This window comes from Euprymna scolopes, chromosome 15 (genome assembly GCF_053919585.1).
Source record: "Euprymna scolopes isolate OS-2025 chromosome 15, ASM5391958v1, whole genome shotgun sequence".
Taxonomy (NCBI): domain Eukaryota; kingdom Metazoa; phylum Mollusca; class Cephalopoda; order Sepiida; family Sepiolidae; genus Euprymna; species Euprymna scolopes.
Window position 1 is genome coordinate 90,018,483 of NC_136496.1, and position 14,582 is coordinate 90,033,064.

A 14,582-nucleotide genomic window follows, 5' to 3' on the forward strand; every position below is an offset into this window, starting at 1 on the left:
CGAATTAATCTTATCCGTTTCCATGAGATATGAGATATTTCTGTTGAGCAATACAGGAGCAATTCAACAAATACTAATCAAACCGATAAAACGGAGCAACTTTTCACTTTGGGGAAAGAAATATCATGTAGCAAACTAAGAGTATCGAAACTGTGCTCACCCTAGGCGTGTTGAACTGGCTTTCTCCAAAGGAGGAAGTTTAATAGGAATATCAAATTCACAAGCGTTTCCCAGTAGCTTGTATATCCTCGCTAGGGGAGATAACGACATTATTTTATTTTATTTTATTTTTTTCAATTCTTGCAAGGAGGTGTCGACGTCCTTCTACATACGGTACCTGGTATTCCAAAATGGTCAGCGATCTTGTACTGACTAGACTCAACGTTGCTTAACTTCGGTGATCTAACGAGAACCAGCGAGTCAACGTGATTATCCCGAATAGTTAGTGAATCAGTAAATAAGAAAATGTCGAGTTAACACCTTTATATGGAATGATTTTTCTCTTAATTCAGAAGCGGACGTAGTGTAACGTAGTCGTTATATCAAAGGAACCGAAGAAAGAAAAAAACTCGACTCACTTTCTTTTTTAACAAAAGCTTTTATATTTGGTATTTCCAACAACACGTTTTTCTAAATATTTAAATAGTTCATGTTTTTTTTTCACTGGCCACGAATGATTTTTCGTCTTAGCTGTGACGGTACCCACGTGTCTCAAACACGCGTTTCTCTCTCGTCACGTCTTGCTCTGAAAGCTGAAAAAAAAATCTACACCAAAAATAAAATAAAATAAATCTAGCATCATTCCAAAAACTGCGGGCTTGTAGAACTGTCTTTTTTGCTGACTGTTTTCCTCCTACCTATGGCTCTAGTCGTTTCCAGACTATGATTAATAGACATCTCTTGTCTCTTTCGTTCTTTTTAGCTCCTTACATCAATTGGGGTATTGCTTTAAAAAAAGTTGATCCATTTACAAATTTGAAGAAAATTAGTAAACCAATTCTTAACACGGAGGCAGGAGGAGCAACTGAGCGAAGGAAAAATATATAAAAAGTTTTTTTTTAATTTTTATTTGCAAGTTACCACTTATCAATGACAAAGGCTACTCAAGATAAATGTTAATAAGTGTCATGTGGCCGATGAAGAAAACATCGTGATGATTTATAATGGCGGAAACCGAGCAAAACAGCTAATCAAGAATTTGTTTGTATTGGACTTGAAAACGAGCATGTTATAGTCAGCCGGGGAGTAGCCCCGCGGAATTTTGTTTCACAGACGGGTAGTTTCAGGAAGAAAACTTTGCTCATGGATGTCTCGTTTAGATTTAGATTTAGAGAGAGAGAGAGAGAGAGAGAGAGAGAGAGAGGGAGAGAGAGGGGAGGAAATTATTGACAGTGATTGTATAAAAACGAGTTATTGTTGTGAATGTTTTCAGGGGGGCGGCATAGCTTGAAGCTCAGTCGAGCACCTGCAATGAAAATGACAATAGAGCAGAGAAAGACTAGCAATGTCTATTCTGTGGGAAAGAGGTAGCAGGAAGGAGAAAAGGACATCGTTCTCTAGATTTTCATTTAATGTTGGTACTAATAGACTGTTCGGCGACATCTCATCTATTTCCGGTCTTTCCCGTAAATTGCGATCTAAAACAATCAGTGTTCAATCAATGTTCTGTAGAAGTACGTCATCATAGCATTTAACACAGTTTAGTTGATTTAATAAAATCTTTCTGGTGTCTCTTATTTTTATTTTTACTTGTTTGCATCGTTTTCTTTGCATTTAGCAACATTCGAGAATTATTCATCGGGTTTGTCAATCGTAGAACAAATCGTACTTTAATAATTTTGTGGCCATTTTTTTTTCTTATTCTTTTCTACCATAGAAATTCAAGATGGCGGATATGCGGTTGTGTTTTCTTCGTGTGATGTTTAAAGAAAATGTACGGCACAAGATAGACAGTCTGTTCAAATAAATTAAAAATAAAACTAAAAGAAAAAATGTGTTGCATTCTGGTCTGCTTGTGCTCGTGTTTAAATGTGAACGGACTAAAAAAAAAAAAAAAAAAAAAAAAAAAGACCAAGACCATTTTCCCTCGAAAACGTAGAATAAAAGATTCAAAGTGACATATTCCAGCTGCCATCTTTGTGGTCACGTGATCCATTACATTATCACGTGATTTGTTTTATTTTAAATGTTTTTGTTTTAATGGCTTCCGGTTATTGTTGTTGTTTTATTTATTTCCCGTTCTTATTTGGATGTTTCATAGTTCACCAATGTCATTTGGCAACTTGTTTCTTTTTCTTTCCGACATCGCATCGCCGTCTGCAAGAAATAATAAAAAGAAAGGTATTCGTAAATATTCACAGATGAATTCATTTAATAATTAAATTTTAATAATAAAATATCTACTCCGCGTTAGAAAAAGCAAAGCTAAATATGATGCCGATGTTGCAAAAAATATTTAAGAATTTTAGTTAACAATAATAGTGTATAACAGACGCAGCTAAAACTAACATTTTCAATAGCAAACACGTTTCAGCACTTATGCATGTCAGTGACACCTTAGAAACAGAGTCGAGTTATCGACCACTGTTCTTTGAAAGAGGACTGACGTCTAACAGTCATTATGTGAACCTCAAATATAAACAAGTGTTTACGATAACGCAAAAATATATAATAACAAAATAAATAACACAAAAAATGTATCAAAATATAATTTTAACGTAATTTATTTCAATGAGAGATTCATAACCGAAAATAAAATAATAAATATAAAGACATAAGGCATTTATAGCTTGTTTTTAGAATTTTTTCACGATGAGGTTGTATAAAAATGTAGCAAAATATAATTTTAGTTTGCACGCACTTTTAGAAAAGGAAGAATTATCGACCCCTGTTCTTTAACTGACAAGTGACATATGTCGGCGGTTCTTGAAACTAAAATACACACATTCGCCTCATGTCACTGACATGCAGAAGTGCCCAAGTTTCTTCACATATACGTGTGGGGTGTTTTTTTTTTTTCTTTTTTAACCACAAGGCATATTGTCACTTGGACGTAAGTGGATTCGATTTGGAACCATGTTTATAAGAAACTATGTAAGGAGATAAGCGAGATATTTGTTCACATTACATTTAAACTACTGCATGTTAGTACAGTCAGGAAGCAAAGAGGTAATTTCAAATATATTTTGAATGAAGTGATTGTTTATTCAACGTATTGCATGCGTTTTATTTCGTTACTTCTCAGTTTTGTTTTGATGGCGTTGTTACATAATCTGCGAGAAAAGAAAAAAATCACTTGTTCTTTTTTTCTTTGTCATGCCATACAAGTGCATATACGCACGATTAAAGGTCAATAGTGACCTTGAATGTAAGGATTATGCGCAGTGCAGCCGTTTTCAGCTCACGTGTGCTGTCAGGGAAGCCAGAGGGAATCTGAGTGAGACAAGACGATATCGTCTGTTTACAGGCGATCAATTGATTCACCTTTGACGACAACCTCACCATTTCCACTTCCGGTCTTTTGTCCTCCCTTCACTCACTCTGATTACAGACGCAGAAAGACAAGAACTAATACGGAATATAATTAAAATTAGATTTGAGATGCTTAATCGTTTTATCCGATAATCTAGATTATTTGGTGCGCGCGAACACACGCACGCACGCACGCACGCACACACACACACACACACACACACAGTATGCCTATTCAGCTTTGTGGGTGCCACATAGAACACTTAATCATTATACGATCAAAGTCTATGTCTACTTTTTATGATTACATTTGATATGTAAATATATATTTGACAAAAATATGCCCTATTTGGTCGTTTCAATAGTATTAGATATATTACACTGCTCCAAAGTGAGAAATAATGCCCAGGAGGGTGGTATCATGATGAACAAACCGCAAGGAGAATGTAATACATGGAAGAATACTATCATAAAAAACCCAGAACTTCCTATACTATCTTCACAATTGAATAGGAAATCTCTAGGAGGATGGTATCCTGACGTCAAACAGACATAACACCTTTCTCCACATAATAGAACATTGAAAGGACCGGCTTAGTCCGGCTGTAAAATAAATAAATAATAGTATGAATAAGGTCCACTTTCAAGAAGCACGGAGCAAAGGAATTTAAAATGTAGGGTTAGAAAGGATGATACCGTGCGGAGTTGTGTGTTTTAAATAAACAGATATTTATCTAAAATTTAAATTTCGGCTTAAAAGCCTTCATCAGGATATTTTGTTTAAAAAACAATACAATATATATATTTTTTTCTTTTTTCTTTTCTTATGTGCTATGGTGTTGTCTGACTGCGTGGTTATTGTAAATCCAGTGGAGAGCGTTGTCCAAACGTGAATGTATTGTATGAATAAGAAGCACGGAACAAAGGAATTTAAAATATAGGATTAGAAAGGACGATACCGTGCGGAGTTGTGTTTTTAAATAAACAGATATTTATTTAAAATTTAAAATTTTCGGATTAAAAGCCTTCATCAAGATATATTTTTTTAAAAAACAATATAATATATATATATTATTTATTTTTTTTAAAGTGGACCTTATTCATACTAAACATTCACGTTTGGAAACCTTTGATACGACGGAATAGCTTTCTGGATGACTATACGTTGTTTCGAAGATAGGCATAATATACGTGCATGTTTAATCACACTTTTAAAAATAAAGAAACTAGAGAAGTTAATCAACATTACTGGAATCTTTAGCAAAGACACTAGAATAAAATTCGGAACGGAAAAAGTTTGCACTACTGGAGATGGAAATGGGAAAAACTAGTAACAGCGATGTGTATAGAATTACTTAACCAAAGAGAGATAAAGCCATTTATTGAAAAATAATACTTATAAATATTCTAGGAGTTTTGGGAGCAAACGCCATCAAACCAACAGACATGAAAGAGAAGCTAAAAAAGAATACAAAAGGAGAACAAGGAATCTATTCAAAACAGAATTATATCGTATATTTGATAAAAGGAATTAGTATCCGAGTAGTAAGATATTCTGAACGATTCATAGGCTGAAAAAAAAGAAAGCTATGGCAGTTAATGGCCACGAATAATGTCTTACATCTGAAAAAATAATACTAACTGATTCTTCGTAAAAGGGGGAGAGGGGTGGTAAGCATAGAAGACTGTGTGAACGGCAAAAATAAAAATCAAACAAACAAAAAACAAACAAACAAAAAACTAGAAAAATACATAATCCACAAGACAAAAAAAAAATGTTCATCATGGCGGCAAGTGACACTGTCAAAAAATGCATCGAAACTAGAAACAGAAAAACAAGAACAGAAAAATAGGTAGAGAGGCGGATACACGGACGATTTAAAATTCCGACCAGACACATAAAAACAACTGGACATTACTACGAAAAAAAAGAAAAAAGAAAAAAAGAAACTGAAATGGATAAATAGAATCGCTATTGACAACCGCACAGAACAACACTAACAGAACGAACGAGATTAAAGCCGACATACGCAAAATCCAAGGAAAGTGTAAATGTACATTCTGTGGAGAAAGAGAAAAAACTGTAAATCCATTAATAAAGAAGGCAGCAAACGAACCCGGAAAGTTTGAAAAAAGGCAGAGAGTGCTTGAAATCTTAAGGGATTTGTCGCTCAGATCTCAGGGAGCACAACTTGTTTTTGACAGTGACCTATCGCTGATAATGACTTCTGTGAAAACTAGCGATTAAATAATAATAATAATAATAATAATAATAATAATAATAATAATAATAATAATAATAATAATAATAAAAAAACATAGTTAGGCTGATTATCACTGCAGTAAACATCGTTAAAATGAACAAAAACTGGGCACAAAAAGTCGACAAAAACAAAACGAGAAGAGATGCAGTTACATGGACGATTTATATGACTGACCCTCCCCCCCCAAAAAAAAGAAAAAAAAAAGAGACGCATGAAAACACATGGACATTATTACGAAATGGACACTCGATCAGAGAAAGGGGATCAGTACTGACAACCGCATAAACAACGCGATCAGACCGAACTATATCAAACCAAAATAGATACAACACAGGAAAACAGTAAAAGCAGAATGTGTGAAAAAAAAAAGACGAGATAGTAAACAACATCATAAGTGAAAGCAAAGAATTAACTTAAGAGAAATAGAAAATAGACTTGATTGTTTCGAAAGATGTTTTTATTATAAACAATAGTATGGCAGTTTGCTGGTAGCATTCCTGATATATAAGTCTATAGGTATTTAATAAGAATATAATTAACGTGACAAAACAAAACGGAACTGTGAAAGAGAAAATGAATAAAAGATATTAATTGAAAACAATATATGTGGTACTAGGGGCGTGCAATAAGTAATGCCCCTGACCCACTTCCAGTTGTCTTATCTAGCTGAAATTTTGCATGTACAATAATTTATATCTCTACGGGTTATGTGGCAAATTACAGCTCTGAACTAATTGTAGTTTCTGTTTTACAGGTGTTCGAACTGAGCAGGTGTGAAATGGAGCTTGTTGAATGTCGAGCAGTGATCCGGTTTTTGTATTTGAAAGGACGCACAACACAGGAGACTTTTGATGAAATGAAAGAAACTTATGGTGATAATGCCCTATCATATGACCTTGTAAAACACTGGAATTGTGAATTCAAACATGGTCGGAAGTCTGTGGAAACAGCTCCCAGACGTGGTCGCCCCCCTTCTGCCATTCATGAGGCATTTGTCCGTCAAGTTGAGGCTGCCATTTTGGAAGATCGGCGCATTACTATTCGCCAAATAGACCAAGATGTCAAGATTAGTACAGGGTCTGTGGAAACTATCATTCATGACCATTTGCATATGCATAAGGTGTCTGCCAGATGGATTCTCAGGTTGCTCACACCATTCCAGAAGCGAGAACGCGTCGAGTGCTCGAGGATGAATTTGGAGATGCGCCAAGAAGATGAGTCAAAGTTTTTCAAAAGACTGATTACACAGGATGAAACCTGGGCACATCACTAAGACCCAGAGACCAAAGCCCAGTCAATGTAGTGGAAGCACTTGGACTCACCACCTCCAAAGAAGGCAAGGGTGCAGCCCTCTGCTGGCAAGGTCATGCTCACAGTCTTCTGGGACCAGGACGGAGTAGTGATGACAGATTTCCTGGCAAAGGGTACCACAATTACAGGAGCCTATTATGCTTCACTTTTGAGAAAATTAAGGGAAGCTATCAAAATCAAGAGGCGGGGCAAGATCCGCAAAGGTACCCTTCTCCTGCAGGACAACACTCCGGTCCACAACTAGCATGTCGCCAGATCAGAAGCACGGGCGTGTGGTTCTGAAATCCTTCCCCATCCTCCCTACTCTCCTGACCTTGCACCCTCTGACTTTCACCTCTCCCCAGTCATGAAGTTATTTTTGAAAGGAAAGCGTTCCCCAGATGATGCAGCCTTGATTTCTGAAGTCACGTCGTGGTTGGAGAACCAACCTGGGGTGTTCAACAAAAACGATCTCCAGAGCTGCATCAAACAATGGGAGAAATGCATATCTCTGGGTGGTTCTTATGTAGAGAAAGACTAATAACTGTGCCAAGTTTCGTTGCTCTACTGCTATGGGAAGTGGGTCAGGGGCATTACTTATTGCACGCCCCTCGTACTTTTCTTTTAAAAATTACTCATTTATTTTTTCAGCCAATATTCGTATACTGTTTGAATAAATTTTTACCCGAAATGGTAGAAAATATTTTGATATTTCGGGAGAAACCTCTATTTCTAAAAAAACACCAAAAAACAAAAACAAAAAAAATACAAACAAACAAATAAACAAACAAACAAATAAAAACAAAAAACAAAAAACAAATCAAACCCAAATGAAAGTTCTTTGCGTTTAAGGAGAACAATATTCATAGTATTCTCTTTTCAGCGGGGGGATTTTTCTCTCGGCACCAAAGTCAACAAATCTAGGTCATTTATTAAATGGCCTTTTCCCTGTTGATGTGGTATGTTGTTAGTCTTGTGCAGTACTAGGAGGTCTACGCTCCCAGGCGTTGCCTTCTGTATTTGAGAAATGGTTAATTTATTACTAATCGCATGACGCGCCTTTACTAGAGAATGCATTTTTTGCAGGGAAGAGTGCTCCCCTTTGGGAGCGCTAGCTATTGAATTCCACTTTCCGACCCTTGTGTCACATTTTCTCATCGTGGAAGGGAGATCCTTTTTCTCTATTGTCAGCTCATTTCCCCTCCCTCTTTCTTCATTCTTTTCTCTATTCACTTTCTCTTTCTTTTTTCATTTATCGCCCTTTTCTCTCTCTCTTAAACATGCACACGGTCACACACTTTCTCTCTCTCTCCCTCTCTCTCTATCATTTTCTCTTTTCGTTTTATCTCTTTATCACACATCATCACTTCGTCCCTCTCTCATTTTCTTTGTTCTCCCTCTCTCACACGCATACATGAACATCTCTCTTCTCTGTGTTCTATGCCTCTTTCTCTTTATGTTAACTCCTCTTCCTACATTCGCCATTCTTTTTCTTTCCCCTCCCCACTCTCCGTTATAACTTCATATCCTCTCCCTTTCTTCGTTGTCTCTCTTTCTTCTACGCATCTATCTTCCTCTCTCTAACTCTTTTCGTTCTTTTATATATCTTCTAAATCTCTTCGCGATCTTAATGAAAATTTACGGTGATGACAGACAACAATTACAACAATGGAACCTCATTTCAGAGCAGGCGCTAGAGGGCAGGCTCTGCGTGTAACGTATATGCAACGCACCTGCAGAGATAGATAATACAAGATAAATACATCGACAGGTGTTTGCGTTGTTGCCTATCTCAAAAATAAAATTAAAAAAACAAACATTCTTTTGATTTCAGACTTGCTGCATAGTAACCCGTCTTAAATAGCACTTGTCATTTATTTTCTGCCGAAATCCGACCAACACGAGTCATAAGAAAGTTCAGTTCGGCTAATTTTTACTTTATTTCCACCTCAATATTCATCTTGAAAATGAAAACCTTTATAAATTTTTTAGTTTGCTGAAAACGAATATCACATTTAAAACTTGGACAGATAAATAGTTTTCATAATACTGAGACGTTCGTTATCCAATGTAATCCCCACTTTCCCTGATCGTCATGTTTGTTCGCGCAAACGCGCATTCAATTCAGTTCTTATCAAGAGTTAAACCGAATTAAAAAACACAAACCAAAATAAATTAATGGAAAATCATTTTTAAACGCTTTTAAATGATTGATAGATTAGTGTGTAGCCATTACAAGAGACTATTCTTAAAAATCTCAGTAGTTCGAATTGAGTTCTCTCATTTTATTAAACATGGCAGATCAAAATACACGTTGCTTAGTCATAAAATTGGATTTTCTTAGTGAAAAAAAAAACAAAACTCCTTGATCAATCTACGTGAGTATTGGAATATAACACTTCCGTTCCGCGACAAATTTTTGTGTTTTTTTAATTAGGTTGAATTCTGTATTTACACAAATTTATAAACAAACAATATTTTTTTTTGCTCAGTGGTAGAGCATAGTAGAGTATAGAAAGGAAAGGTAAACTTCCTCAGTTTCCAGTGTGGCGAAATTCGTTATATATATATATATATATATATATATATATATATATATATATATATATATATATATATATATATCTGTTGCAGATATTTCATCTCTCTGTTGCAGATATTGACGGTGTGAGACTCTAAGAAAACAACCCATGTCATGGACGTGTGTCAGAAGCAGAGGTGCATCATTGACTTCCTGGAAAAATGCATTGGGAATAGTAGAAAAATTAATTCTGGAGCACAAAAGGTCGCTCGTTTTAATGGTACCAATCCCGTCTTCGTAGCTCTCCAACTTTTAGTTAATATATAGGAAGTTTTACTTTTGGACGACTTCTCGTACGACAATTCATGCACAGCAATCGTTCATTGCTGGCAACAGTACATTGAGAATATTGGTGCCTATGTAGAAGAATAAATTCTGTAACACAAAAGGTTGCTTGTTTTAATGGTACCATTTTCGTCTTCGTAGCTCTTCAACATTATGAATTAAAACAATAAGAGATTTTACTTTTTGAACGACCCTCGTACATGTGTGTACGTGTGTTTGTGAGTGTGCTTGTATATATATTAAGAAACAGAACCGATGTTTATGTTATTTATTTATTTTCGGACTATTATCCTCATTTTTTACAGTTGTTGTTTTAATGACGTTTCAGCCAACTGTTTCTCTGGCTTTCGTCCGGCTGGTAACTGCGACGGGATAGGAATACTGAATCTTCAACTGTATCATCAGTAATTACTGCCTTCCATAGTTGTTGCCGTTTCACCATGTTTTGACCAACTAATTCTCTGGCCGGCTTTGGGTAGGATTGAAACTGCTATATTCTGACAATGCTCACCTGAATCTGTAGAGATTCAACGTTTCTATCTACTGCGCCACGGGCCTCGAAGGGCGTTCAAGGTTGAACTTTTTGACCAAAAGAAATAGAACCAACGTTGCTTCATAGTGAATGTTTTTCTCCCAGCCTATAACAGTATATTACCTTTTTAATTCTTACGGTTACATTTTATAAATTCAGGGTTCGCGGTGATATCTTCAGAATTATATGTAAATCTATATAAATTCTATTACCACACAGACTCCACCACATCAGTATTGTCTGGCTTGCTTTTTTGTATATAAAAAGGCCCTAAGCTTATTAAAAATATAATGAACTCCTTTTTGATCAACTTCGCTAGTAATTGCTAATTATATTAAGTATGTGAATGCAGTTATATATTCCTAACTGTAGGATTCATTCGTAAACTAATTAATCGATTATTATGAACGAGCAGGATCCGTGGAAATTCCACATAATGAGAAATATATTGAATCAACGAATATGTTTTGATAAACCTGGTATTTTTCTGGTTAGCGCAAAAAATTAGTTTTGGGACAGAAAAACTAATAACATGCAGCAAATATTAGTTTATTAACATTTCTATAAAAACAGCATCCATTGTATTTTGACTACAAAACTGACCCAAAGGTAATATTGTGCTACATAGTTCAATAAAAATTATAAAATCACATCATAAGAGACAATCTTTTATTTACTCCTTCATTGTTTCTTTTTTGCCTTGTTTCTTTTGAAGGTTTCCTTTTTTACGTAAAGTTTTGCTGACTTCTTTCGTTGGCGAAGACCTTCTACATGTCGAAATTACTGCGAGATGTTTTCTCACACCATTACAACAATGATCAAATACTTTTATAAGGATATTTGAAAAACGAAGCTACATCAAAGGGAGGTCTCTCTTATATTCTTGTCCAGGGATTCCAGCTTGTCATTTTAAAGCTAAATCCCGCAAATTTGACCGCTTGGAAGCAGTCTGGCCTTCGAAAATTCTATTTGGCCTTTTTCCAAAGCAAACGTATGAACTCACTAAGGAAAGAGCAAGCAAAATATTATATAGATGTTAAAACACTAGCTAGGCGTAAGAGATCGTAATGTGGGCGATATTTAGTTAATTCAGTTTTATGCAAAAATTGGGGGCGGCTCTTTGGAAAAATTCAGATACCTCTCATTTTTTGTTAAAGGAATATAAAACATAGATTAATAAATATTCTTCAAATTTCAGTTTATTTGTTTTTTTTTTTAATAATAGGTTTTGAGAGAATAATATGGGCGCAACCTGCCATTTGAAAATTCAAATATTTGAAGTTTGCATTGAATTTGATCAACAGTCATTAGGCACCAATTTAGCAAGATTCTCTGAATTTCATTTTCTTCTTAAGACTCTATACGCTTAAGTCTTAAATACAAGACATTTTTAGACTAAAAATCATGTAATTAGTTCTGATCGAAATCGGTATTCTATGATTAAAATAACAGAGACATAAAGTCTAATAGCATTATTATATATTTGATTAGAAACTTCGCAAGGGGATATAAAAGTAATACAAAACTGTTCTTTTTTACGAATCAATTTTACCTATCCTGGGACAGGTATTTTTCTAGTAAATCATCACGATCATATGGTATGAATCCGATGATCCTATTGGTTCGCACTGGCTTCCCCGATATTTTTCCAGTCAGAATTCTTTCTAGAAAAATATCGGATACTTACAGGATGGGCCATGTGAAGGTTGCCAAGATCCTAAGTAAAAGTTTTGTGGAACGAACGAGATTCGAATTTGAAACACCCAGGTAGTGAGTTCGTGTCGTTAACCACTTGCCCATTGTCAACTCCTTTCTAGTTAATAAAAAAGATTGAAACCAAGCCTTCTGAAGCACTCTAAAAAGGTTAAGGGATCTAATTTTCTAATGTTATCGTTTTAATATAATAACCTGTTTATACATGTATTGAAGCTTGTTGTTACCAAAAGTAGTACAGTTTCATATTGAAGAGAAGACGGAAGGCGAAAGATGAGTGGGGTCAGCTCAGATGGAATATTCGCTTAAGTGTATGGATTGAACGCCAAGTGAGCTATTTTAAAGAAAATTAATGTTTCATGGATTGTCCATTTCTGTCTTCGTACGCAGTTTTCCTATGAATATTTGATCTGTTGTTGGAATGGAAATATATCGGGGAATATATGTAAAAAGATAGATTAACAATGCTCAGCTATATTTAGATACGTAGCTAGGTATAAAAATATTGAGAGAGATATAAACAGAATATATACGCACACATATGTACGTATATATATATATATATATATATATATATATATATATATATATATATATATATTCCTTTATTTTCTTTCTATTATGACTGTCTTCTCCATTCTCAATAATATTTTGCTTTACCCCAACTTCTTTTATCTTTCTAGCATAACTCACCTCATATTATTCAACCTCCTCTGCTCCTCATAAACTTCAACTACCCCAGTTAATGACTACTTTGCTTTCTCCATAGCTTTTGTTTTATATTTCATCCTTTGAATTATGTACTTTTATTTTCCATTCCTATCCTAATGTAACCTAAGCTGGATGTCGCATTTCTCTATATCTGTAACCCAGATCCCTTCTCCTCTTCTGATGAGAAACATTAGGCTTCGAAATGCCATAGCATAAAGATCTTCCATCTTCTTCTTTATTTATGATGTTTATTCCTTATTGAACTTACAAATAAATTCATATATTCTTATATTTATTTTATTCTTATATATATATATATATATATATATATATATATACACATACACACATACATACATACATACATACATATATATATATATATATATATATATATATATATATATATATATATATATATATGAGTTTTATCACTCAATGAGGAATCTCTCCCTGGACTTTAGTCATCTATCTGTCCCGAGCTATCCGCTGCCATGTGGAACTCATGTGTTACATAAGGTTGTCCCTCCATCTCGTTCTTGGCCTTCCTTTTGGCCTCTTATGATCACGAAATGTCCATTCCGTTGTCCTGATGGACCATATTTTGTAATTTGTCTGGCTACGTGCCCTGCCTATCTGTGTTTGGATGTTTTGATAGCAGTATTGATGTCAATAAGTCTTGTTTGTTGGCGGATCCAGTTGTTTGTCTTTTTGTCTTGTAGAGTGATGCCTAACATTATCCTCTCCATCTTCCTTTGTGCCGCTGCCAAGATTTCACTTAGGTGAGTTGAAAGGGCCCTTGTTTCACTACCGTAGATCATCACAGGAAGTATATATTCATCGAAGATCTTCCCTTGGATGGACAGATTTTCTTTTCGGCTTTTCATGATATTCTCCACTTTACCAAAAGTTGCCCATCCCAATGCTATCCTTTTCTTTCGTAATTTTCTTTCCTAAGTAGATGTAGCTTTCATCTTCCTCAATGATGTTTCCATCAACAATTATTGGCGACTTGGCAGTGTGCTGAGTTAACATGACTTCGGTCTTCCCAAGATGCACGCTGAGGCCAATCGGTTGGCTCCTAGAGTGGATGTCGTTTAGAATGTCATTTAGTTCCTGAGGAGAGTGTGCCATCTGTACTATATCATCAGTGAAGATGAGATATGACAGGTGCTCACCATTGATGTTGACTCCTCTACCCTCCCACTTAATCAGACTGATTATTGCATCCTGGAAACAGGCTGTGAAGAGTTTTGGCGAGATGTTGTCACCTTGTCTTGCCACCCTCTCCAGCTTGATCTTGTTGCTGTCACGATGGAGCTTTAAAGTAGAGGTAACCCCACTGTACAGGTCTTTCAGCAAGGTTATGTATGTAGAGTCAACTACTTGGTTCACAAGGGCAGTGAACAGTGCATCAAACTATAGTGTCAAAAGCCTTTTTGTAATTCACAAAGGCAGTTGACTGACAGCCTGGATATGGTCGATGGTGGAGTAACCTGCTCTGAAACCTGCTTGTTCTCGTGGTTGATGACTGTCTAGTGTCGCTAGCATACGTCTTATCAAGACTTGTGAGAATACCTTGTTTGTCACTGGCCGAAGGCTGATTGGCCGATAGTTCTTAATATGTGCAGTGTCTCCTTTCTTATGAATGATGACCACTGATGCATTCCACCATTTATCTGGAACCTTTCCACTAGAGAGGCACTTATTAAATAGTCTTGTAAATATCTCAAGG

The 14,582-nt window shown here is 35.5% G+C and overlaps 1 protein-coding gene across 6 annotated transcripts in view; it reads right to left on the reverse strand.

Annotated features, from left to right (window-relative positions):
* Nucleotides 1-1,046: 1,046 nt before the first annotated feature.
* The window catches only part of LOC145293981 (uncharacterized), a 185,733-nt gene continuing 172,197 nt past the window's right edge, over nt 1,047-14,582 (reverse strand). For all 6 annotated transcript variants that reach the window (XM_080140868.1, XM_080140869.1, XM_080140870.1 and 3 more), the window contains one exon: nt 1,047-2,316. The gene's annotated coding sequence lies outside the window, so the exon portion shown is untranslated. The remainder of the gene's footprint in view (nt 2,317-14,582) is intronic.